We start from the raw sequence: 26492 nt of genomic DNA, 5'->3' as shown, positions 1-26492 counted from the left end.
ATTCTAAAATGACTGTGTGCCTCCATACATCTTCCAAACATGTTCTTATGGATTAATGTTTGCTGCCTCCAAAATGCATGTATGTAATAGGCTAATCCTAAACCCAGAAGTACAAGAGGCAGACTATGAAATGGAAGTAACTCAGTAAGTGTGTGTGTGTGTTTGTGTGTGTTATTCTGTTTTATATATTCTCTTATGTCCTGAATGATACAAAAACAAGGTTCAAAAATTAGACTAAAGAACTGGATTGCTGCATACAGAATTGTCCAAATAAATCCACATTTCTTACCCAGCACCAAACTCAACTCCAAATGTATCAAACACCTCAGAATAAGGCCCAATGCACTGAATCTGATGAAGGAGAGAGTGGGGAATAATCTTAAACTCATTGGCACAGGAAAAGAATTTCTCAACAGGACACCAATAACACACAGACTAAGAATAGCAATAAATAAAAGGGGCCTCACCTGGTATAGTGGCACATGCCATTAATCCAGGCACTTGAAAGGCAAAGGCAGGCGAATCTCTGAGTTCAAGACCAACCTGGTCTACAAAACAAGTTCTAGGACAGTTATGGCTACACAAATAATTTCTTTTTCAAAAATCAGACCAAACAAAACTAACCAATCAAGCAAACAAAAAAACTCACATAAATGGGACCTCATGAAACTGAAAATCTGCATGGCAAAAAAATGTATTGTCATTCTGATAATGTGGCAGGCTATGAAAGGGAAAAAATGCCAACTAGACATCTGATACAGGGTTAATATCCAAAATATAGAAAGAACTAAACAACTTGACCTCAAGAAAACAAATAACCCAACTTAAACTTAGGTACAGGTTTAAACTCTGAAAACAGGAAACTCAAATGACTAAGAAGTACTTAAAGAAATGTTCAACATCCTTATTCATCAGGGAAATGCAAATCAAAACTACTCTGAGATTTCATATTACATTGGTCAGAAGGGCCAAGATCAATAAAACAAATGACTACAGCTTATTCTGGGAAAGACATGGGGCAAAGAATGCACTCATCCATTGTTGGTAGGAGAGCAAATGTATTCTGCCACTATGGAAGTAAGTGTTTCTCAAGAAGCTGGGAATCAATCTATTTCAAGATGCATGGGTACCACTCTTGGGCATATACCCAAAGGATGCTTCATCCTCTTACAGAGACACTTGCTCAGCTATATTCATTGATGCTGTATTAATAAGAGCCTGAAATTAGAAACAACCTAGATGTCTGTCAGTGGATGAATAGATAAAGAAAATGTGATGCATTTATACAATGGGATATTACTCAACAGTTTAAAAATAAAATCATGAAATTCATAGGTAAATGAATGAAGCTAGAATAATATATTCTGAGTGAGGTAACTCAGAGCCAGATAGAAAAATATGGCATTCACATATATTCTTATGCTAGCAATTAAGTCATTGATAAGCAAAGTACAATCCATATAATCACAGAGGTTATGTATAAATAAGGGACAAAGAGGGAAGGATGGATCTCCTTAGGAGGGAGAAATAGATTCAGTAGTTCACAAACTTCTTAGTGCTTTGACCCTTTAATACATTTCCTCATGTTGTAGTAACCTCTAACCATAAAATTATTTTAGTTACTACTTCATAACTATAATTTAACTAAGTTTTACCTCATGTAAATATCTGTTTTCCAGTGGTCTTAGGTGGCCCCTGTGAAAAGATTGTTTGACCCATAAAGGAGTCACAACCTATGGGTTGAGAACCATTTGAATAGATAGTTATGGATTATGGAGGGTGTGAAATAGGGGATCAAATGGGGAAAGGGAGGGAACACAGAACTGAGGAAGGGAATGACAGCTAAAACTAAGAGCCATGTTAGTGGTTATATGAAAATCTAATGCAGTAGAAGTTTTCTAAAATATATACATATAAGAAAGCAAACTAAAATGAAATCACCAAATAGCGGGGAAGATAAGAGTCTCAACTTGACATTTCTCATCACCAAATGAAGTTTCTAGTACCAGGAATGGGTTGACATCTGACTGAGTTCTTAGCCAAAGGAGTCCAATGGGAAGCCTCAAACAACCCATACTATTGTTATTAGTTCTCTCCATAACCTGATGATATGGCTCTACAGCTGAAGACAACACCAACACAACTCACAGAATACATAGAAGTCAAGCTGGTGCCTACCTAGGGCCTCTATCCCTACTAATGAGTCTTCCTAGTACTGAAAGAAAAATAAACACCAACCATCCATGAAAACTTCAATCTACAATGGTGACCTTCCTGTAAAATACACTGATATAATAATGGCACAAAGCTTGTGGGAGTAACCAATCAATATCTTACTTGAATTAAGGCTCTCTCTATGAGATGAAACCCATATCTAATACTGTTTGGGTGGCCAAGGCCCTGAGACTAGATAGGTCATGAACCTAGAGTAAAAACAATTACTCCTGTTCTGCTAAAAGAACATAAGTATAAAATGTCTCCTAACAACATTTTGCTACACTCATAGATTCATGCCTTGTTCATCCACCATCAGAGATACTTCCTCCTGCAGCTGATGGGAACAAATATAGAGCCCTTCAGTCAGACAATATGCAGAGAGTGAGAGACCTTGGAACACTCAGCCCTAAACAATACATCTCCTGAGTTCAAAGATCCCTGAGGAAGAGTAGGTGGAAAGAATGCAAGATTCGGAGGGGATGGAGGACACCAAGGCATTAAGGCCTTTTATGCACAACAAGGATGGTGCACCTATGAACTCGCAGAGTCCATGGGAGCACGCACAGTGTCTGCACCATATGTGATCCTAAAGCTGAAAGGAAGAGTGGAAACAAGCTCCCATCCCCAGCACAGAGCTTATTTCCAGTTGATAAATTCACCCAAAGGGAAAATTAATTTTCTCTAAAGGAATCTTACTGGGAAAACAAACTACTCTTTAGGTAGGCCCCATGCTCAGCAGTTGGTGGCCAACAGGAAATGAAATTAATAGCATTATATGAGGGTCTTTGTCTTATAATGTTGAATCAGAGCAATTATTTTTATTTATCTTATGGATTATCATTTATGTAAACATGTTGGTCTCTGCATCAAGATGCATTTCTTGAGCTTTTTAAAATTTGTTTCCAGTTTGTTGAGCTTACCCTAATCCTATTTTATTTTATTTTACTTTATTTTATTTTAATTATCCTTAAATGCCTGTTTGGTCTCTAATGAGAGACTGAAACAGGGTGGAATCAGAAGGAATAGGAGGTGTGGAGGAACTGGCAAAGTAGGGGAACTATAATCAGAATATTGTATGGAAAAAGATTTTCTTTTTCTTTCTTTTTTTAATTTATTTTTTCTCAAATCGTAAGTCATTCACACAGGGGTTATAAACACAGAAAGGCAGAATGCGGGGAAGGGAATGACACTGGAGTGTGGGTGTTCAGGGAGAATACAGATATCTTCAGAACCGGGTATCGGCTGGGTGAAGGTTCAGGGGACAAGTCACTATGACTCTACCTATGACTAGCTTGACCTTATCTAAGTTGGTATTGTCTGCCAAGGCTACCTATTTACAAGGTCTATGACTACTCAGGCTTGTAGATTTCCACAAAAGCTGCCTGTTTGCATTAGCTTATAGCCATCTGTTTCAATGTTTTTCCACTGAGACCCAAGTCTTGGTGTTAGTATATATGTATGACAGGCCTATTGCTGATTTTAGGCCTATGGTTGATTTTAGGCCTACGGTGTGTAAGCAGGGCTGCCCCTGACATCTCCTCCCTTCTCTAAGTATAGAAGGGCTGTGGCAATTCTAAACTTGTGAAGGCAGGGATAGAGGCCTGACCTCCAGTACTTGAAGGGGACCTTGTAATGGCTCCAGTCCCCCTGTCCAGTGAGGCATGAGGGGGAAAAAGATTTTCTATAAAAGAAAAACGATAAAACTTTGACTGACATGGGGCTTATGCACTTGGGACTAAAAGCTAGGAGCTTGGTGACAAGGATGGGTTAAGCACATCTGTGATAAGTCAGAATGAATGTCTAATGAGCATGTAGCTCTTTGAGCAGAGGTGGGAAAGGTTAATTAGCACATATTGAGTGCTATGGCTGTACTTAGAAACTTATTATGGGAAAAGAATTACCCCAGAACAGAAGCAGGCAATTGGAAAGCACTTGCAGAAGAGAAAAGAGAAAGCTATCACAGAGTCTGGCTTGGCAGACAGCAGCAACAACCCTCACCCCACCAGGAAAGAATCCTCTATAGCTACCCTATGAGCATCCAGAGCCTAAGCATCAGTTACATAGAAATAGCAATCCACCTCTGAAGTCTTTCAGTTAGCTCAGTGGCCCTCTGTAATATCTCAAGGAAAGGAGATTTAAGTGAAGTGTGGTTCCTCTACTGAGAGACAGCACAGCCATGGTTCCTGTGTAGTTAGCCTTCTTACTTGAAGCTCCTCATCTGGAAATTTGACTGAGCATGATGGAAAGAAAATATTGAGCCTGTGCAGAACATATACAGAGGTTTCTGTCATTGTTCCCTAGGTGATAAAACATTACCTAGGTGGGATCTGCAGTGCATTGGCATTATAAGTCACATAGACATGATTAAAAGTACATGGGAGGACTGCATAGACTGCATGCAAGTGTTAGACAATTTAGGGACAAGTATCTGTGGACTTGGGTATGTAAAGTGGTTCTTTACATATGAATATATTTGTACTGAGGGGACGCTGTGTATAATTTTCAGTGAAAAAAAAGGAAAATGAAGGATACTGGAAAGGCAACAGCAAGGACATACATGCCATCCCAGTGCCACAGGGATAAGAACCTGTAACCATGGCTGGGCACCGGTAGACTGTACATTCTCATCTTTCATGGACAGACAGCAGCCTGGAAACAATGCTGCTGACTATGAAGGAAGACAACTTTCCACTGTCCAAATTACAACAAGCAAAGGGTTATTGAAAAAAGAAAAAGAAATCCCAACAATGGAGTCAAGAGTATGGGAGGAAATATTCAAGAGTCCTACCCAAGGGCAGAATTGTTAGGCACCCATGAAACCTGGTGATACAGTCCCACCAGATCCCTCCCAGAGGGGTCACATAAGTGTGAGAGTGGTTGGACTGTTATACTCTGGCCATTTACATTTTAGTGTATGTACTAGGAAGAGGGCAAAGCTTAGGTAACTCTCCTTTTTGGCTTACTGATCAATAAAAGTCAAGTGTGGACTTAATTCGTGCATCTGTTCTTGCAGAGGTTTCATCTAGCTGCAAGAGGCAAATGCAAAGACTCACAGTCAAACATGAGGCAGAGCTTGGGAAGTCTGGTAAAAGAGAGGAGGATAGAATGGATCAAGCCAGAGGGGTCAATGACACCACAAGGAATCTTACAGTCACCTAACCTGGGCCCATGGGAACTCACAGAGACTGGGCCACCAACCATGGAGCATGCAGAGGTTGGAGGTAGGCCCTCTACATATTTTCGGAAAATGTGCAGCTTGACCTTTATGTAGAACCCTTAGCAATAGAGTGAGGGCTGTCTCAATCATTGTTCCCTGTTGTTGGAGCTCCTTTCCTCTATCAGGACTGTCTGGTTGGGCCTCAGTGGGAGAGGATGTGCCTAGTCCTGCTGGGAACAGATGTCCCAGGGTGGGGTGGTACCCAAGGCAGGGGGCTTCCCCTTCTTCTCAGACAAGGGGAGAGGGTGATGTAGGGGGAGAGATCTTCAAATGTGGGACTAGGAAGAGAGGAATGGAAGAAGGGGCTGTGATCAGGATATAAAGTGAAAAAAAATTATTAAAAAGAGCAAATGTAAATAACAAAGAAATAACAAATCTAAAACAATAAAAAAGAGCTTATATTGTATTGTTTAGGAAATATTTAACAAGAAGAAAATCTTTCATCCAGATGCATGTACCATAGGCATAAGTACATATTGCCTAAAGGGGCCAAGAGGATGATTGAATACCTAATGAGCCCTGGAGACACTGTGAAAGTGAGGTAGTCATCACAATGTGGGTGGGCTACATATCACATTCTGTTGGACTCAGAATGGCACTTAACACACAGTAAATTCAAATACTGTCTTTTGGAACTACATGTGATTCTCATAAAAACGTATTTGCTCTGCAGTTGGTTGAAGATGCAGGTGGAGTGGCCATAGATGTAGAGGTTCAAATAAAGATATAACCTTGACCTTTGACATGGAAAGAGAAGAAGAGCTTAGGTTTCGCCTTCCTTGAAGAATATAGATGCCTATTTTCTTTGATAGAAAAGGAACATCCATTGGCTAGATACAAAACACAGTGTTCACTGGACTGTTGCCAAGCTATACAGCTCTCCTGCCTCAATCAAATGGGGCACCTGCTTCCTCTGTGGTATGGACATGGTCTCTTCACTTATCTTAAGTTGAGATGTTAGAGTGCTAGATATGACATTTTGTTTGGGGGTGGGCACTTGAAGAGCCCCCTTAGACTCCCTCATGAACCTGCACAGATACAAGCTCTACAGATACAAGCTAGACACAGTGTGAGCAATGTTTCCCAGATGATTCAAGAGATAGGTAAATCCTAGCCTGTTTCACTGACACACAGGGTAGAAGCAAGCCCATAGGATGTGAAGTTCACAGACTTGGGAGGGTCTCATTGAGCATGTGACTTAGTGGGAATTCCTAAACATGGTGTGCAGTAGCCCATATTGACAGGCACTGGTCAAGAGCATACCTAGAAGAACAGGCAACAAACTGCAAAGAATCTGTGGTTCTTTGAATGAGATGTGCCCCATGGGCTGATATACTTGTGTGCTTAGGCCCCAGTCAAGTGACTGAAGGGGGTGTGGGTTTGCATTCTGTCCTGCTACAGGGCACGGCCATTAGGGATGTCCATGTGCTGGGGACTCAGACCCACTCTACCTTACCAAGTTTCCTGGCAAGTTCCACTGTCCCATAGCATGGGGCCTTGTGGGAATAGGTAAGTCACTAGAAGTTTTGAAACCTTGACACCTACATCAGGTCCTTCCTCTCTCCTTCTATCCCTCCCTCCTCTCTTTCTCTCCCCCTGCTGCCTGTGAATCAGGATATAGCTCTCAGGTTCTCCAGCACCATTCTTAACTGCCTCTATTCTTTTTGCCATGATGATGATGGATTAACCATCTGAAACTATAGTCAAACATCCAATGAAATGTTTTCTTGTATGAGTTGATAGAACAGTGACTAAGACTACATCCCCTCAGAACAGACTGGAAGAAACAAGCACTCTGTGTCTATCCAGATGGCAGGATCTGCTGTGACCTGTGGTTTGTGAATAAATGGTTTACTGAATAAAGAACACCCTCAAAATGCTCATATTTGATATGAGTAGCCAGAGGGGCATGTACAGAGACATATAACTGCTAACTTCTTTCCTTTAACAGTGGATTTTTAATTAAGGGATGAGAAAATACTAGGAATGTCTCCCAAGGAAAATTAGAATCCCTGATAGGCCATTGTCGGGCTGTAGAAGGACATCTTGGGTTGACATGGGCCTGGAACCCCGAGACTACAGGTATTTGGCCACGCCCCCAGAACCCAGGGCCCTAACATATGGTCTCATCTCCATTTAACCTGTACCATCAGTCACATAAGACACAGGTAAAGGGCGTGACTAACAGGCCTCTGCCTCGAGATTTACATATTAATAAGGCCGGGGGGCCTAGATAATTGAGTTATTCCTCCCTGGTCCCTCCTCCTTCCCACCCTCTATATAAGCCAGCTCTCTCCAGACTCTTGGGGGCACACATCCAGATCCAACTTTCACAGCATGTATAATAAAGCTACTCCATGGAAACCCACTCCATGTGTCTTCTGGAAGCTGGGACTTTCTCGTGTATATGGGAACCTCCCCCGCTGCCGGAGGCTGCCTCTGCTACTACCAACCCCAGCGGATCCGCCGCTGTAGTCCTTGGGCCGCCTCCATGCTGCTCCGGAACTCTGCAGCCGATCCAGTCCGCATGCCCAAGCTGCGCTGTCTGCGCTTAAATATTTTCCTTTCCAGCCATCATGTCAGCACAGCCAGTATTCATGCCAGCAGCGCAAGCTAGGTTTCATGATTCTCAGAGTTGCTCTGGGAACCAGCTGCTCACATGACAATTGCATGTGTCAGCAGAGACAGGTAGCTCTGTGCAGTCTCTAGGCCCTGTCAAGGAGCAAGTTGAGTTCCACTTGACTCTGTGATAGTCCTTCCAGAATTGGTGTTCACCTTCTGCTCAAAGCCCACTGAGGATACACATGGAGAGGAATTCTCCATTTGTCCACATGTGTTTATCTATTTGTTTACACACTAGAGTGGGGTAACTAAATTTGAAGAATCATACTAAAGTTCCTTCCTATGACAAAGTTATTTTGAACTCTAATAGCCCAATTAACCCTTCCCTAACCACCCCCCCCATCATAGCGGGCATTTTGTTGGATTGTAACAGACAGAACAGTCAAGGGCCCTGCTCAGGAGATTATTGTCTTGTTTCCTGATACCCATCCCATAGGTGCTCTATATTCAGCTCCTCTTCTTTTGACAGTTTAAAGTGAAGGTTTGAAATTGCAGAGCAAGGGAGGAAGTGTTGCCAAATGCTGCTTTTAGTGAATGATGTACTCTGTACCGGGAGGCTGGTTTTTGTTTTTGGTGTTTTGGTTTGGATTGGATTTTTGTTTGTTTGGGTTTTTTTTGAGACAGAAATGGTAATAACCCTTCCACAAAAGGCCTAGAATATTAATTCTTATGCACTCACACAGACACCAAACCCCCAATTCTCTAGGGGAAAAAAATCTCCTTTCTGAGCATGACTGGGAGGAAGTAAATGCTGTCTCAATGTACAACTTCAGAGCATGTGAAAAGGAACATGCAGCAGAAGCATCTTTTTCCACCATGCTTACAAACTACCTATTCTGGTATCTCCTAACTTGCTCAGCCTTAGTTTCTTCATGTGAAAAGTAGGGGCACTTGCTCAGATTAAATTTCAGCACCCCTTCAACTATACCAGCCTAGACTTAGCTCACAAGTATATAAACTGAATTTCACATCTGTGTCTTGCCTTTGAAAGTTCATAGTGGAACTTGCCTTTGGAAGTTCATGTGGTCCATCTTCTGCTCCTTAGAGGAACGTTGGTATGTGTGAATTCTGTGTGGAATATTCATAAATTATTCATGAGGCAGAGACTGAAGAGGAAGGAGCTAATCTAAACTCCACACTAGTTTCTTGTAGCAGAGAGGAACAGCCCAGTGTCCTCCTGTGGTCTGTGCCAGTCTGCTCTCCATTCTGACGTTTTGCCAGACACTTCTAGCTAAGAGGGTGTAGGGCTGAGCTGTGCACATGTTTTATTGTGTCTACATTTGACTAACTGTTGGTGCAACACTCCCACCCACAGAGAAATGTTTTTCTTTCTCTCATAAACTTTCTTTTTAATAGCATTAATCATCCATCTTTTCCTCAGAGGAAAAAGCACTCTTGAAATTTTTTTCTAAAAATAAACAGGATTTTACACAATTCATAATTGGCAATGAAGGTATCATGTGGGAAATTCTACTAAATGTAACAGGTGAAATTGCTCAGAACTCTCCCTGTGTAAATCTCTGTGTTGGTGGAGGTCCTGAGCTTATCTTTGTGTTAGTAATTAAAGGGCTTAATGATGCCAAAATAAACTGGGAGTTCTGCACCATGTGGAGCAGTTTGACAAAACAGAAAAAAATCATGCTTCATAATAATATCCATCTGTAACTTCTGAAAGATTCATAAATCACTTTCTCTTGTTTTTTTTTCCTTCTCTGAGAAAAAGAGAGGCCAGTGGTTGCTGTGCACACTCCTTTTAACTTCCAGAAAAGTAGTTCCCTTCCACTGGCACGTTGCTTAGCACAGTTAGACAAATACCTGGACAAAAGAAGCTGCTGGGGCTCAGGGATCAGCCCAGCCCAACAGCACCCTCTCAGAAACAGGGTGTGGGTGGAGTAAAGGAAGAAGAGAGCAAAGGATAGGAGAAAGGGAAATGAGGGAGGCATAATAGAAGAGAGATTAAAAGCTGCTGTCAAATTTTCTTCATAAAATAGTAATCACAGACACCTGCCAGTCAAATACTGTTGCTATCACTAATCTGAAAATCTGTAGATAAAATTAGATAAAGTCCTTTTATTTCTTCTGATCACTTGTGGAAAATAACTGACATGTGATTTTTAGTGTTATTTCCTCAAATCTTCTTGGCCTGAGTTTCAGTGTATCATCCGGTTTATCACCTGGGTCCTTTACCATCCTCCACAATGTGCTGAACCTCAGGAGCCACAGACAATAACTGAGCAGAGGGTGGGGTGATTTGGGACAAACTGCATCAATCAGGTACAAGACATGCAAGCCAGGAAGACAGATGCTTTGTGGATGAAAGGCAGCCTAACACAGACCAACTCCCACAAACTTCTAAAGAGAAAAGGAAAGGGGTGGGTCTACAAACAGGCCTAGTGAGGATAGGGAGGAATCAAATAGGATCTAGAGAATTCTCTCAGAGTAGTGGAGTCAAGGCTGTCATGTAGTTAAGAGCCTGTAAGAGTGGGGAGGTGTCTGTCAGTGCATGGAGAAGTCTGTCAATATGAAGAGGACTCTGCCAAAGTGGGAAGGACCCTATCAGCATAGGCGGACACTATTTACAGTGGAGAGAATCCAGTTAGAGTGGGAAGGACCCTGTCAGAATGCAGACAGCTCCATAAGAATGGGGAGGAAACTGTCAGAGTGGTTATGTCCCTGTCAGAATGAGAAGGATTCTATCTCCTCCATGACATAGAGCCCAGGAAGCAGGATGTGATCACCCACTTCCAAAATCAAAGATGAAAAACTGAGTTTCTGGTACCAGCTTTAGCCTATAGCAGTACTATGTCAACTGCCCTAGTCAACCTACACACAGTAGACAGGCCCATTAGAACACTTTGAAGCCAAATGCTCTAGAGAAAAATGAAAGGACATGTCAAAAGCAAATTTCAAACCTGGCCAAAAGCTTTGTGACATTTATGTTCAAGAGCCGTGTCTGCAGTCCCAGATTTTATATTTTAAAATTCACCTGTTCTTGTGATGAGCCTTGCAATGCATGAACACTCATTCTATTAGCTCATGAATGTTTTTCTGTCAGGTGCACTGCCAGGGGCATTCCTGGTCTGTGAATGTTAGTGCATACATCAGTGAACACTTTAGACCTGGGTGACTAATTAAAGGTATGTTGTACCCCCATGGAAGTTGTTTAAATGCTCATAAACATTTTCTATATTTTGCCTTGGCCTTTATTAATCCCTCCTACTGGCTTGGCTCTCAGGAATTAATCACAAATATGAGATATAATCAACACATACAGTTACATGACCCTATGTTGGAATGCAAATAGCAGCTTATGGAGCTGGTGAATTCAGTAGCTGAAGAGTTCTACATCGGGTTTGTAGGCAGCAGAAAGAGAGAGCTACTGGGCCTGATATGGCATTTTGAAACCTCAAAGCCCACCATCACTTCCTCCAATGAGGCCATACCTCTAAATGCTTTCAAATAATGTCACTCCCTAAACATTCAAAGCTATGAACCTAAGGAGGCCATTCATATTCACGACCATAGATACCACGACTAAGGCAACTCTTTTAAAAGAAATCATTTAATTGGTAAGCTTGATTACAGTTTTAGAGTTAGTCCATTACTATGGTGGGAAGCATGGTAGCAGGTAGGCAGGCATGGTTCTAGAGAAGCAGTTGAGAGCTTTCCATCCCAGTCCTCAGAGAGAAGGCAAACAGAGAGAAACTGGACCTGTTGAAGAGCTTCTGAAATCTCAAACCTCACCTCCATGGATATACTTCCTCCATCAAGGACACACCTACTCCCACAAGGCCGCATCTAATCCTTCTGAAACAGCACCACTCCCTGTTAACTAAACATTCAAATTTATGAGTCTTTGGGGAGAAATCTTCTCATTCAAAACACAACAACCAACCATGAGTAGAACACTTATAGATATAAATATACAAGTTCTTATATGGGTATAAGTTTTCATCTTTCTGATATGAATATCCAGATGTGGACTCTGGAATCATATTTTACAGCATATTTACAGGTATAAGAATCTGTCAAGTCTCTTCCCCTTGGAACTGAGTACTTTGCATTTCCAACAGCTCTTAGCTAAGTATCTGTTACCCCACACTGCCAGCCATCTTTGCTACTGCCGTTATTTTTTTTAAAACTCTTTTGCAGTTAAAATAGATGGGAAGCTATAGATTACTCTGGTTTTCACTTTCATTTATCTAGCAGATAAAGACGCTAAATATTGCTTATTTTTCTTGTTTGTCATCATGATATTTCCTTTGGTTCTACATCTCCTATTCATGCCTTTTACTGATTATATTTTGAAGGTTTTGATGTTAAAACTCATCTTTTCCTATGGAAAGAAAGAAAGAAGAGCAGATCTGCATGTGACTCTCTCAGTTGGTTAAATCCACCGTGGTACTCACCACTGCGTTTTCCACCCTAGGGAGTCGTATCAGCCTCTGCTGCCCATAAGCGCAATGAGATCTAGCTTTACTCTTCCTTAACTCCTCTGCCTGTTGCTGTATATTACATTTCTATATGTTACAATATGACAGTGCTGTTATATAGATGCTGTCTTATATGACTATTTTTTAAGTGATTAGAAAACGAGGTATACTGGCTTCATAATTGCATATTTCCATTATTGGAACTGTTGACTTGTGTGCATTTAAATAAAAGACCAAAGTCATTTGCTTCTAGCCTGGAATCTGCCCTCTAATGTAATCCATAAGACAGTCTTTCAGGAAGGACCTCTGCTCTTTCTTCCACTAGTTTCATTCATATGAAGGAACAACAATCCAGGCATGAAAAATCAAGAAAACCAGAAGCTCTTGTCCCTATTAGAGATTACACATGGATGAAGGCTACTTGTCTTTTAAAGTCCACTCCTATAGCAAGAGTGACCCGAGAATGAGAGACAAGAAGAGGCAGGACAGTCAAGGAAGCTGCCTGGGAACTCTATTTTCGGCATACCAGAGCCCCTGTTGCAGTCCTCTTAAAGTAAGGAAATGGCAGGAGAACAGAAGGGAGCCTTTGTCCTGGGGAACCATGATAGAGCATGTAGCCTGGATTGGAGCATCATTCTCACTGAGATTTCCTAGGTTTTCCTGAATGGCATGTTCTTCATTTGTTGTACCTAGAAGAGATAGACAAGCTCATGAGACTTTAAAAGTGTTTGTGTCGGTCTGGGAAGTATATGCATGTATGCATGTGTGCATCCACTGCATACATGTGTATATAAATGTATGTGAGCATGTTTGTAAATGTGTTTGTGTGTATATTTGTATGTGACTCATAGTATACAACATTATATAAGCATTATGCAAACATTTGCTAAACTCTATTATTTAGCAACAATGACCAAGGAGATGTTTTCTTTAGTATAGATGTAACTGTTTTCCAGAGAAATTTGACCCACTCAAAGCCCCTAAGTCAATGGATAGTAAACACACCATTAGAGAAGGCCACCTGTATTCTTTGCACGGGGCAAAAACTTTATCTGTTCCTTCCCAGCATCATATCATTCTCTTTTAGTAACTGGATATGGAGTCAGTATCTACCCACTTTTCCTCCTTCTCCCTAGATTTGGGAGTTGTAATCAAAGTATGCAGATTATGGAGAGCCCTGAGTTTAAATTTATGCCATCTTTGTCTTTTTGTCAAAAAGGGCTGTCAAGGATTTTTGTTCAGATTCAGCCTGTCCATAACCTTATCTCAAATCAGCATGCACTCTTTAATGTAGATGACACTGAGTGTCAGCTGCCCATTGTGTATTTTGTGATCACTTGAATTCTTGTTTCAAAAGGATTTATTCATCACATGGTACTCTACTTCTTAGCTCAGATAGATCCTTCATATTCTGTATAGAAAGCCCATTGGTCTCATATCCCAAGTCAATTTAACGTAGTTACAGATATTTTGTTGAGTTCCAACACAGACCAAGGGTCTAAGACTAAGTTTAAGACTCATTAATGTGACAACTTATCCTGAGAAGCTCTCCTTCATAGCTACAGGCTGGGCTTAGTCACTGGCCCAATACATTAACTGAAGAGACAAGTGATGGTGGAAGCAGAGCAATACAATTTTTGTCAGTGTGGACACACTTGGAAGAACAGATCAAGGGATCCAGTGACTCCTGATTTGTCATCTGTGAGCTGGCATAAGCCTTAGGTATAACTATAGAAAGACCTTGGCAATAGCAAAGACACCTACATAATTAAGGACTCTAGGTCAAGGTGTGGTCTGGCTGATTATTGTCTGGGTTCTGGCTCAGTAAGATGGTCAGAAGAATTCTTCATTGCTGTGAGGGACAAACTTGTTTCCAAGAGATGTTAACTCATATACCAGTGTATAGTATCATCTTTCCATTGTAGATAACTGTCCTTTTGCAAGGAGTGGTCTGTTCAGCAAGGTGATGATTGACCCCTTTAAGTACCATAATCATATAGATGTCTAAAATAAAACATTGTAAAAAGCTGACAGCATGTCCAGACTTTATTTTGTATCAATCCACATCATATCCATTCTCTATTCCAAAACTGGTGAACACATCCTATGCTCTAGTATATCCAGCTTCTTAATTCTAACCATCCTGCACTCACTTTGATCCTCAAATAAAGCCAGGGCCCCACATCCAGGGCTCTGTACCAGTCTAAGGAGCCTGGCCTGGACTATCTCCAAACCTTGGCCTGAGATGTATAGCCTGCATCCCATTCCAGCTGGGTATGTCTTCAGTAGACACACAACCAACAAAAGAAGTTTGCATATCTAGGACTCATTTCAATAATGACAACAACTTGTGTCTTTATTATAGTTTTCTATTGCCATAATAAAAGATCATGACCAAGGCAACTTATGGAAGGAAGAGTTCTCTGGGGTTTACAATTCCAGATGGATAACAGTTCATGACCATCATAGTAGGAAGCATGACAGAAGGCAGGCAGGCATGGTGCTGGAGCAGCAACTAAATGGTCACATCTTAATCCACAAACAGATATCAGAGAAGGATACCTTGAATGGTACATATCCTTTGAAACTTCAAAACCTACTTTCAGTGACATACTTCCTTCAAGCAAGGTCATATGTCCTTATTCTCCACAAATATCTATCAACAGGAGTAGATTGAAGTATTCAAATGTCTGAGACTTATAAAGGACATTTCATTCAAGCCACCACATTCTATTCCTGACCTCCATAGTTTCATGACCATATCATGAAAACAAAATGCACTTAGTCTAACATCAAAATTGCCCATAGTGTTTTACAGTCTCCTAAAGTCTAAACTCCAAGTCTTTTCTGAGACTCAAACTAATCTCTTAATTGTAAAGCCCTGTAAAATTACAGCAAATTACATACTTCCAAGATACAGTGGCTCCAAATATCCATCAACATCCCAAAATGGAGGAATCCACGTATAGTGAGGAAACAGCAAGGCTGAAACCCAGCAGGGAAAACTCCAAATCCTATAGTTCTATATCTGGTATCAAAAGGCTTAGCTGGCTCTATCCTTTGAGCTTTGCTGCCGTCAAGATACCTCTCCCTCCCTCCCTCCCTCCCTCTCTCTCTCTCTCTCTCTCTCTCTCTCTCGGACTGGTTCTAATCTCTATGTGCATTTCTCACTGAGATGACTCACAGTTCTGGCATCTCTAATATCTTGAGTCTCCAAACATAATTTAGGTTCTATTTTCACAATATCATATAACTACCCCTCAGGATCTCTGACCCACTCATCACCTTTATGTAGAGACTCACCTGATACACACTATCCAGCCTCAGCAACTCTCTGAAACTGAGTAAAAAGATCCCACGATCCCATTATTCTTACACACCTTGTAACTCAAAAGCTAGTACCATTTGGATAAAACTGCTAAGTTTAGTTGCCAATTTTGGATGAAACCTGACTCCCTTAAATCATATTTGCATATGCTTTTGTTAACTCCTTAGACATTTCCTTTTGATGAAAGCATATCTTGGTAGGGTCTTACACTGAGGCATCCTTCTCTTGCTCAAGTGCAGACTTGTAACCCCTTAATATCCCTAATCTGCTTTACAGCTACAGCCTCTCTTCTAGTACAAGGATTGGCTGTAATATTAATCTTATCAATGTCTTTTTCCTTTCTAAAATGTACATTTTGTATTTCTTTCTGACAGATTTGCTCTTTTTCATTGAGATATCCATAAAAGTGATTACTACTAACCACATGAATGAGGCAATATCCGTTATCTTGTAAACTCTTCCAACAAAGAAATTAGTACTTTATTTTGTAATAGTCTCAGAAAAATTCTGTGGACTAGGGCAGAACACAGATATATTTGTTGCCAAAATATCACAAGGAATATGTAAGTCTATACACCAGATTTTGGATAAAGAAGCCAGAAATATATACCGGAAAAAATATAGCATCTTCAACAAATGGTGCTGATCAATCAGGATGGCTGCACAAAGAAAAATTCAGATAAGCCCAAACATATCACCTTGCACAAAACTCAACTTCAAATGGACTAAGGACCTCAATATAAAGCTAAATACTCGAATCTGATACAAGAGAAACTGAGACTTGTATACATGTCACAGGAAAAGACTTTCTAAACAAAACACTGATAGCACAGGCACTAAGACAAACAATTAGAAAATTAATAAATGGTACTTCATGAAATTGAAACACTTCTTTATGAAAAAGGACACCATCATTTGGAAAAAAATGGAATGGATTTTTGCCAACTATGCATTTGATATGGTCAACTATGCATCTGATAGAAGGTAAATATCTAAAATATACAACGAAATTTAAAAACCTAAGAATAAAAAAAAATAAATAATTCAATTATAAATTGGGATACAGATCTAAACAGAGTTCACAAAAGATGAACTACAAATGCCTGAAAAACATTTAAAGAACTGTTCAGCATATTTTGTCATCAGGTAGATAAATTTCAAAACCATTTTAAGATTTCATCTTATATTAATCAGTATTTTATTACCTTAGCCCATTGATTCTTAGAAAATGCAGCAAGTAAATTTAAAAAAAGCCATGAATTCAGAGATCTGCCTGCCTCTATAAGCACAGACAATAAGTTAGCTTTGTGGAATCTCCCCGAAACTAGCTTTATTCTAGGGTGACTTTGAACTCAGGGATCTGCATGTCTTTGTATCTTTCTGATAAGGTTACACATTAGTGCATCTGCCTTTGTTCATTTAGATCTGTGAAGTCCCTCATATAATTCATATTGCATCTTTATATTTTGCATAGTTGAGAAAATTATATATTCTTGAACTCATGTTTTCAGAATTCTGTCCCACAGCTGTAAGGGCTGTCCTGAGGTCACAACATTTACCATTTTGCCAACAACACTGGTCCTATCCTAACCTTCCAGATTCATGCTGCTTCTAACTATCATGGAGTCACTAATCTTGGCAGGGAGAACATCTGCTGAAGGAGAAATATAAAGTAATAATGTTGGCAGGGAGAATATCTGGTAGAGGAGAAACATAAAGTAATTATGTACATTATTATACAAACAAGCCTTCTGCCTAGCCACCATCAATACTTGTGGAAGCCCATGCCCTGCTAACACTGCTCCAGGGTGAGAAATATGTTCCACCATCCCTTCTACATTGCAGGACTTGGCAAACACAAATAGAATTCCAGCCCTGAGAATGGAAGGGGACACAAGCCCTTACCTAAAATGAAAAGCTATCTGCAATTGATAACTGTTAGCAAAGGAAAAAAATTAGTTTTCTCCAGCAGAGTCTTACTGAGTATACAAATCACACTTAATGGTAGGCCTCATGTCCATCAGTAGATAGCCATCATGCTACAAATTCAGTGGTAGTTTGGGAGTGTTTTTGTTGTTGTTATTTGCTGATAATGTTTTTCTAGGCTTCCCCCCTTTCCTTCCTTCTCTTCTTTCTTTCTTTCTTCAGTGGAAAGGGTGGAAGGAATTAGGGGGAGGTAAGTATAATTGGAGTATATTATACAAAATAGTGTGTTTTCCAAAAAGAAAGAAAGAAAGAAAGAAAGAAAGAAAGAAAGAAAGAAAGAAAGAAAGAAAGAAAGAAAGGAAGGAAGGAAGGAAGGAAGGAAGAAAGAAAGAAAGGAAGAAAGGAAGAAAGGAAGAAAGGAAGAAAGGAAGAAAAGAAAAGAAGGAAATGTCTGTATCTCAATAGCTAATATTGTTGCCCTATGAAGTCTCTTGAACTGGGCCTCCACAGTCTACATGGCTTCCAATTCTATTGTCTTTGAAGCTCTTAATAGGAAGGCTCAATCTTTGCTTGTAAAATTTAACCACTTTGTATTCTGAAATGGAAACCATTTCACTTATAAAACCACAAAATGAAACTCTCTCCAAACCCATCAGTTCTATAAATATGTTCTCCAGTGATAATTGCCAGTTAAAACCCAGCACATAGAACTTAAAATTTCATAAACGTCACCAAAGACTCCAAGAAGATTTAAAAATGATTTAGACAGTTTAGTGCCCAAGAGAGCAAATGACCAAGTAATGCTCAAGAAAACATAAACACAAGGATTAAAGAAATGAAAAAGACAACTAAGAATTTATAAATTATAAATAAAATTCAATACAAAGATAGAAGTATCAAGAGAAATTACACTGAAATGGAAATGGAAATGAAAAACTCAAAAATCTTCATGAGTAGAATGCATCAAGTAGACGATAAAATATTAGGAATCGAAGATAAAGTAGAGGAATTAGTTCATACAGGAAAGGAAAATGAAAAATAAAAAATAATAGGAAATATACATACAAAAACTGTGGAACATCATGAAAAGACCAAATTTGGGCTTTTGAATTATGGGCATAGATAAGAGATAAGAATTCCAGATCAATGGCATAAACTAAATCATCTACAAGATCATACAAGAAAACTCCCTCAAACTAAGAAGAGACATACATACATCCACACAGAACAACAAAACAACAAGACTAGAAAAGGATTTACCTATAGCTTGCCATAATTAAAATCCTAAATATGCATCGTGGAAAAGAGCATTGGAAGCTGTATGAGGAAAAAAAAATCCACAAGTCAAATATAAAGAGAAGCACAGCAAAATAACAGCTGATTTTTCAATGGAAACTCTGAAATTCAGAAAAGGCTCAAGCAATACATTTCAAGTTCTAAATGACCATGAATGCCAACCTAAACCCAAAAACTATCCGACATAGTTGACAAATAAAAAAAAAACTTTCCATAACACAACTAGGATATAAAGATTGTTAGTCCTATAAAGAATACTAGAAGCAATATTTCAAAATGGAGTTGAATAGGCATAGCTAAGAGATTAAAAAAAGAAAAACAAACAAACCTATGAAAATCAGCGTGATATCAAGACCTATTTTCAGATTCAATGCAATCCTGGTTAAAATAGTCACAACATTCTTCACAGAAGAATCCTAAAATTCACTTGTAGGTATAAAAGATTTGGGCAGCCAAAAAAATACTGAGCAAAAACATAAGGAAGAAATTACTATTCCAGACTTCAGAGGCATCATAATAAAAATTTTTAATTAAAATAAAACTTGGTTACTAGCAAAAAAAAAGATATACAGACCAATGGAACTAAATAAAAGATACAAACATGATTACATATAACTACACTTACCTGATATTGGACAAAGATGTTACAAACACCGTAAAGAAAAGACATTGTCAAGAAATGATGATGAAGAAATTGGATATACACCTGTGCAAGAATCTAATTAGACACATATCTACCTCCCAGCACAAGTATTAAGTCCAAATAGATACAAAACATTAACATGAAAGCAAAAGTGTTGAACTGGATAGAAGAAAACAGAAGTAGTACCTTGTAGATATAGATGTAGGAAATGACTTGAACAGGATTCTTTTTGCCAAGGAATTCAAATGAATAATTAATAAGTGGAATTTCAAAAACTAAAAAAAAAAAAACAAAAAAACTAGAACAGCTAGAGAAACAATTAGCCAAATGAACAAGATGCCCATAGACCAGGAGGAAATCTTATCCTGCTATATATTTGACAGAGAATGAATATTCAGAATATATAAAGAACTCAAAAAACATAGTGAAGAAAACAAATAGCACAATTTAAAAATAGGCTATGAATCTGAGCAGAGAGTTCTCAAAAGAAGAAAAATCATGCACAAAAGTTCTTGTTATTGGTAGCCCTCAGGAAAATTCAAATTAAGATAAATTTGACATTGCATATCACCTAGGCAGAATGGCTAAGATTAATTATATATATATATATGGATGGATGTAGCAAGGATGTGGGGAAAGAGGAACATACATTCATTGATGGTAGGATTGCAAACTGATGTAGCCTCAATTGAAATTTATAAGAAAAAATTTTCAAAAAGCTAAAAATAAATCTATCACATGACCCAGCTATACAACTCCTTGGCATATTCCCAGAAGACTTCACATTCTATCTCACAAACACTTGCACAACCATGTTCATTGCTGCTCTATTTATAGTATCTAGGAAATGGGATGATCTTAAATGTCTTTAACTGAAGAATGGATAATGAAAACATGATTCATATACACTGGGAAATATTATTCAGATGCAAAGAAAAATGAAATAATTAAATTTGCAAGTAAAGAGAAATATAAAATATAATACTGAGTAAGTTAACCCAGACACGAAATGGTGAATACCACAAATCCTCTCTCATCTGCAGATTCTAGCTCCAAATCTTCAGATGTGAGAATATACCCTGGGGTAACTACAGATACCAGAAAAGTAAAAAGGGATCAGGATGAGGGAGGGCTTCAGAGAGTGAAATTATGAAACAGATAATATGGTGGAGAAAATGGGTAGGAGGATTTCATTGGGAAGGATAACGAGAATACAGAAAGACAGGGAGGGAGGAGGGATAAATAACACTAAAGAAAGAAACCTGGAATCAGTGGATTGATTTACTTTATATTTAATGAAAATTACACACACACACACACACACACACAAACACACACACACACCCATTATCACTCAGGGTGATAATACTCTCTCAGAACCCAAAGACTATCTAACAATCCTAGTACAAGGCATAAGAAACCTTTTTACATGTTGTTCACCAAAAGACCTTCCCAACAATATTGACTATTTATACATACATACACACACACACACACACACACACACACACACACATATATATATATATATATATTGCTATTGCCTTTAGTTGCCTCCTGGCAATTGAAGATAAGTCCTCACTGCTGAAGACATCACACACTTTGCCCATAAAACTTCGAGTATTATAGCTGGAACAGACCCTAAAGCCTCTCGCTTAAGGACCAGCTTTCACGTGTTGACTCAAAACCCATAGCTCTCCCCTGATGAAGTAAGAGATATTCTATTCTGAGGCCATTTTGAAAGACCATGATCCAGAAATAAACTCAGGATACCCTAAACTCCATGTTTCCTTTTAAAAGCAGTTTCATGACGTTTTGATATTTTTACATAACCAAGAAAGTCATAAGTCAAAGCAAGCTTAAAATATGTTGGAGAGTATATCAGAGAGGACATGATATCAGGATGAGAAAATTATTCTATAAGCCCAAGATACTATCCGACTTTTGTGTTGAAGGAAACTGCTGATACTTACACCCAACCAATGTACTGAAGCCAGGGACCCCTGTGGTTGAATTAGGGAAAGCCTAGAAAAAGTTGAGGAGGAGGGCAACCCTATAGGAAGACCAGCAGTCTCAACTAACCTGGACTCCCGAGATTTCTCAGACACTGATCCATCAACCAGGCAGCATACTCTAGCTAAACAAGGCCTCCCGACACATATATGGCAGAGGACTGCCTGGTCTGGCTTCAGTGAGAGAAGACACACCTAACCCTGGAGGCCCCAGGTAGTGGGGAAGCCTGGCAGGGTGGGGTGGGGTGGGGTGGGAGTTGAGGGGGAGTGAGGGGGATGGAGAGGTGGGGGTGGGGGCATCCTCTTGGAGACCGTGCAGGAGGAATGGGATGAGGAACTGTAAGAGGACAGACCAGGAGGGGGATAACTAGACTGTAAAAACAAAATGATTAAAGATAATTTAAAAAAAAAGAGCAGACAGAAAAGAATAGTTTTTCATTATATCTGTCTTAGTTTGATAATCATAACTTTTTTTCCTTGTATACGTCCCAATCTTCTAGCAACATAAACTGAGTTTTGCAGATGTTTTACAACATAAAAACAGGTTTTCTGTACTAAAAAGAATTGATAAGATTCTAGTAGTTTTATCTATTAGTCATAGATGTCTGTTCTGAGACAGAGATAGACAAAGAATGGTTGTTCTAGGGAGCTAAAAGTAGCCCAAAAATAAGGCAATACCCTCTGGACTCCAAGGGCTGGAGTTTTGGCTAAGGGGTGTGGTGAGAAGATATGAGAGGAGCCACAGGTACTGAGTGAGCCTGGAGTCCAGCATACACCTTGGTATGCTAATAGGCACCACAGTTGGACACGTGTTCCCAGTTCCTTTGGATCTAACAGAAAATACATCCAGAAGTTTCAACATCACAAGAGAGGAAAAATAACACCAGGTCAAATCCCAAGGGAGATGAGAAAAATTCCATGGGACCCAAAAATAAAATGAAGAACTACAAACAAGTTCAACTGCTGAGATGGAGAATTAGTTATCTCTAGGGATGGGCCCTGACTGCATAACCAATACCAAGAGGTGAGCCCTGTAAACATATACATGCAAGGGAAGAAGGGACTCTGCAAGTGTATTCCTATATTTATCTATTTACCTAACACCAGTGTTTACAAAGAAGAGGCTGTAAACTTAGAATGAAAGAGGTGAACATGTGAGAAAGGGAAATGATGTAAACACATTTAAATTAAATACAATATATTAACAATAAATGAAATGTTGTACTTTTATCTTTACCCTTTCAGCCCTGAAGTGGTATAAGATATGGTATCGCTTGTTTCTAAATAAGTAGTTCTTGTGGATTAAAATTCTAAGAAAAATAATCATCCCTATGTTAAAGATTCCATAAGGCTGATTAATTGGTTAGAACTCTGTGACTGTGGAGAGTTGAGATTAACCCTAGCTATCTTTATGGCCCTTAATTGTTTATTGGTTACCTCTGTGTCTGACATAGTATGCTTTCAACTATCCGGTAAAACCTTTGAAACGTATTAACAAACAATTAGCTTTACAACAACTCCAAAAGCAAGAATGCCCTCAGATGCCATATGGAACCTATAGTAAACATTCCCTGCTTTGCTGTAACTTGCCAACTTGATGGTTTTACTGATGTACTTGGGGAAAGCTGTGATTTATGACTTTCATTTGTTCTGTAAATACAAATGGGTACTGCAGCTAAATTTCATTTGTTCTATAAAATTTTACAGCCTCTTCCACATTGGAACATATAATGTGGGACCACCTCAATCTGTGTTATCAGACCATAGTCACTTGTATTTAGCTCAGAATAAATGATCTCTCTTTCTCTCTGAAGTCAGTTGTTTGTACTGACAGTTTTGGCACCCAATATGAGGACCTACAAATGATCTACTTTCCATTTAGGAAGGTTTGATTGCTTCAGACCTTTTTCAGTCTATGAGCCATCAGACACAACTTTTATTTGGTTGCTAGTATTTGGCTTCCCATTCCTCCTCCTCCTCCTCCTCCTCCTCCTCCTCCTCCTCCTCCTCCTCCTTTTCCACTACCACCACTACTACTTCTACTTCATCTTCTGAGTTGTCTCTTGAGTTTTAAAACATGGCTCCAGTCCCCGTTGCCCCTGGGGAGCAGAGAGCAGTGAGTGCAGAGGGACAGGTCCTTCCAAAAAGTTGTGCAGCAGAGCAAATTCCGGCATGTATTCAGTCAACTGGTCAAGAATGAGAAATGCTATAAGGACATTCTAGTGTCCGGAGTTACCTGGGACAGTACCTTCTGCACAGTCAACCCCAAGTTCCTGGCAGTGATGTGGGAGCCAGTGGCAGGGGTTCCTTTATGGTGCTTCCTTTAAACAAGACAGGCTGCACTGACAAAGCCTACCCAACAGTGTATGGGCACATAGGACCTGTTCTGGACATTGACTGGTGTTTCCACAATGATTAAGTCATTGCCAGTGGATCAGAGGACTGCAAGGTCATGGTGTGGCAGATTCAGAGAATGGGCTGACCTCCCCTCTGACAGAGCCAGTAGTGGTGCTTGAGGGGCATACCAAGCGTGTGGGCATCATCACCTGGCACCCCACAGCCTGAAATGTGGTTCTCAATGCAGGTTGTGACAATGTGGTGCTTATCTGGAATGTGGGCACTGTAGAGGAGTTGTACCACCTGGATAGTTTACACCCTTACCTCTTCTACAACGTGAGCTGGAGCCACAATGTCTGCCTTTTTTGCCCTGCTTGCAAGGCCAAGAGCTTCTGAGTCACGGATCCCAGGCAGAGCACCGTGGTGACAAAATGGGAGAAGGCTCATGAGGTGGTCTGGCCCATGCAGGCCATCTTTCTGGCTGATGGGAAGGTGTTCACCACTAGTTTTAGCAGCATAAGGATATGGCAACTGGCACTCTGGGACCCAGAAAACCTTGAGGAACCCACGGCCCTGCAGAAGCTGGATTCAAGCAATGGGACTCTACTGTCTGTCTCTGACCCAGATACCAGTGTGGTCTATGTCTGTGCCAAGGGTGATACCAGCATCCGGTACTTTGAGATCACAGATGGGCCCCCCTACATCCACTTCTTTTTGTTGTTGTTGTTTTTATTCCTTTATGGAGAGCATGCTGGTCTATATATCTTAAAAATTACATTAGATACAGTTGTCTTGATAACCACTTCTTGAATAGAAAAGATATTGTTTAAAGATATTGTGTAAATTTGGTTTTGTCATGAAATATCTTGGTTTCTCCATCTATGGTAATTGAGAGTTTTGCTAGGTATAGTAGCCTGGACTGGCGTTTGTGTTCTCTTAGTGTCTGTATAACATCTGTCCAGGATCTTCTAGCTTTCATATTCTCGGGTGAGAAATCTTGTGTAATTCTGATAGGTCTGCATTTATATGTTACTTGACCTTTTCCCTTACTGCTTTTAACATTCTTTATTTGTTTTGTGCATTTAATGTTTTGACTATTATGTGATGGAAAGAATTTCTTTTCTGGTCCAATCTATTTGGAGTTCTGTAGGCCTCTGTACATTTATGGGCATCTCTTTCTTTAGGTTAGGGAAGTTTTCTTCTATAATTTTGTTGAATATATTTACTGGTCCTTTAATTTGGGTATCTTCAATCTCATCTATACCTATTATCCTTAGGTTTGGTCTTCTCATTGTGTCCTGGATTTCCTGGATGTTTTGGGTTAGGAACTTTTTACATTTTGCATTTTCTTTGACTGTTGTGTCAATGTTTTTTATGGTATCTTCTACACCTGAGATTTTCTCTCCTATCTCTTGTATTTTGCTGGTGATGCTTGGGTCTATGACTCCTGATCTCTTCCTAGGTTTTCTATCTCCAGGGTTGTCTCCCTTTGTGATTTCTTTATTGTTTCTACTTCCATTTTTATGTCCTGGATGGTTTTGTTTAATTCATTTACTTGTTTTTTGTGTTTTCCTGTATTTCTTTAAGGAATTTTTGTGTTTCCTCTTTAAGGGATTCTAGCGGTTTGCCTGTGTTCTTCTCTATTTCTTTAAGGGAGTTATTTATGTCCTTCTTAAAGTCCTCTATCGCCATCATGAGATGTGACTTTAAATCAGAATCCTGCTTTATGGTGTGTTGGGGTATCCATGGCTCATTGTGGTGGGAGAACTGGGTTCTGATGATACCAAGTCGCCTTCATTACTGTTGATTATGTTATTGTCCTTGCCTCTTGCCATCTGGTCATCTCTAGTGTTAGCTGGTCTTGCTGTCTCTGACTGTGGCTTGTTCCTCCTGCAAGCCCGTGTGTCAGTACTCCTGGGAGACCAGTTCTTTCAGGGAGGAATTTGGGTATGGAGATCTGAGGCACAGGGTCAGCTCCAGGGTGCTGACAGAAACTGGAAGGAACCTGTCCCCTGCTGTTTCTTGGTTCCTGTGTCTTGATGGCTCTGGGTGGGTCCCTCTTGGGCCAAGAATTTTATTGGTGGTCTTACCTGTGCTCACAGGTGTGTAAGCACTCCTGGGAGATCAGCTCTGTCCTGATGGTATTTGGGTATGGAGCACTGTGGCACAGGCTCAGCTCCCTGCCCAGACCGAAACTGCCAGGGTAGCTACTCTTATACACAACTGATAAACTCTATCCAAATAACAAACTTCTCCAGCTAGCTTATAAGGCTGTGATTTCCAGGAAGGTGGGAAGACAGCAAACATTGTAAACAAATTTAAGAAAGAAAAAGCATATGAGGGAAAATACAGTTGGGTACTCGAGCTAATTTTGTGTTCAACAATTACAGTAATTCAGCATGCAAATATTTAGAAAACTTGGGAGATATAACCTAAGATCACTTATGTTGTGCTCAGTGAG

General features: G+C 39.8%; 1 protein-coding gene and 1 pseudogene across 1 annotated transcript in view; one reads left to right on the top strand and one right to left on the bottom strand.

The window, feature by feature from the left end:
- Gabrg3 (gamma-aminobutyric acid type A receptor gamma3 subunit) overlaps positions 1 to 26492 on the bottom strand; it is a 599312-nt gene that overhangs the window by 240297 nt on the left and 332523 nt on the right. The window lies entirely within an intron of this gene.
- On the top strand, positions 7842 to 24841 carry LOC114637497 (annotated as a pseudogene).

The sequence above is a fragment of the Grammomys surdaster genome, unplaced genomic scaffold (genome assembly GCF_004785775.1).
Source record: "Grammomys surdaster isolate TR1022 unplaced genomic scaffold, NIH_TR_1.0 125319, whole genome shotgun sequence".
In the NCBI taxonomy this organism is placed as follows: Eukaryota; Metazoa; Chordata; class Mammalia; order Rodentia; family Muridae; genus Grammomys; species Grammomys surdaster.
This window is presented reverse-complemented; position numbering and strand designations above follow the sequence as displayed.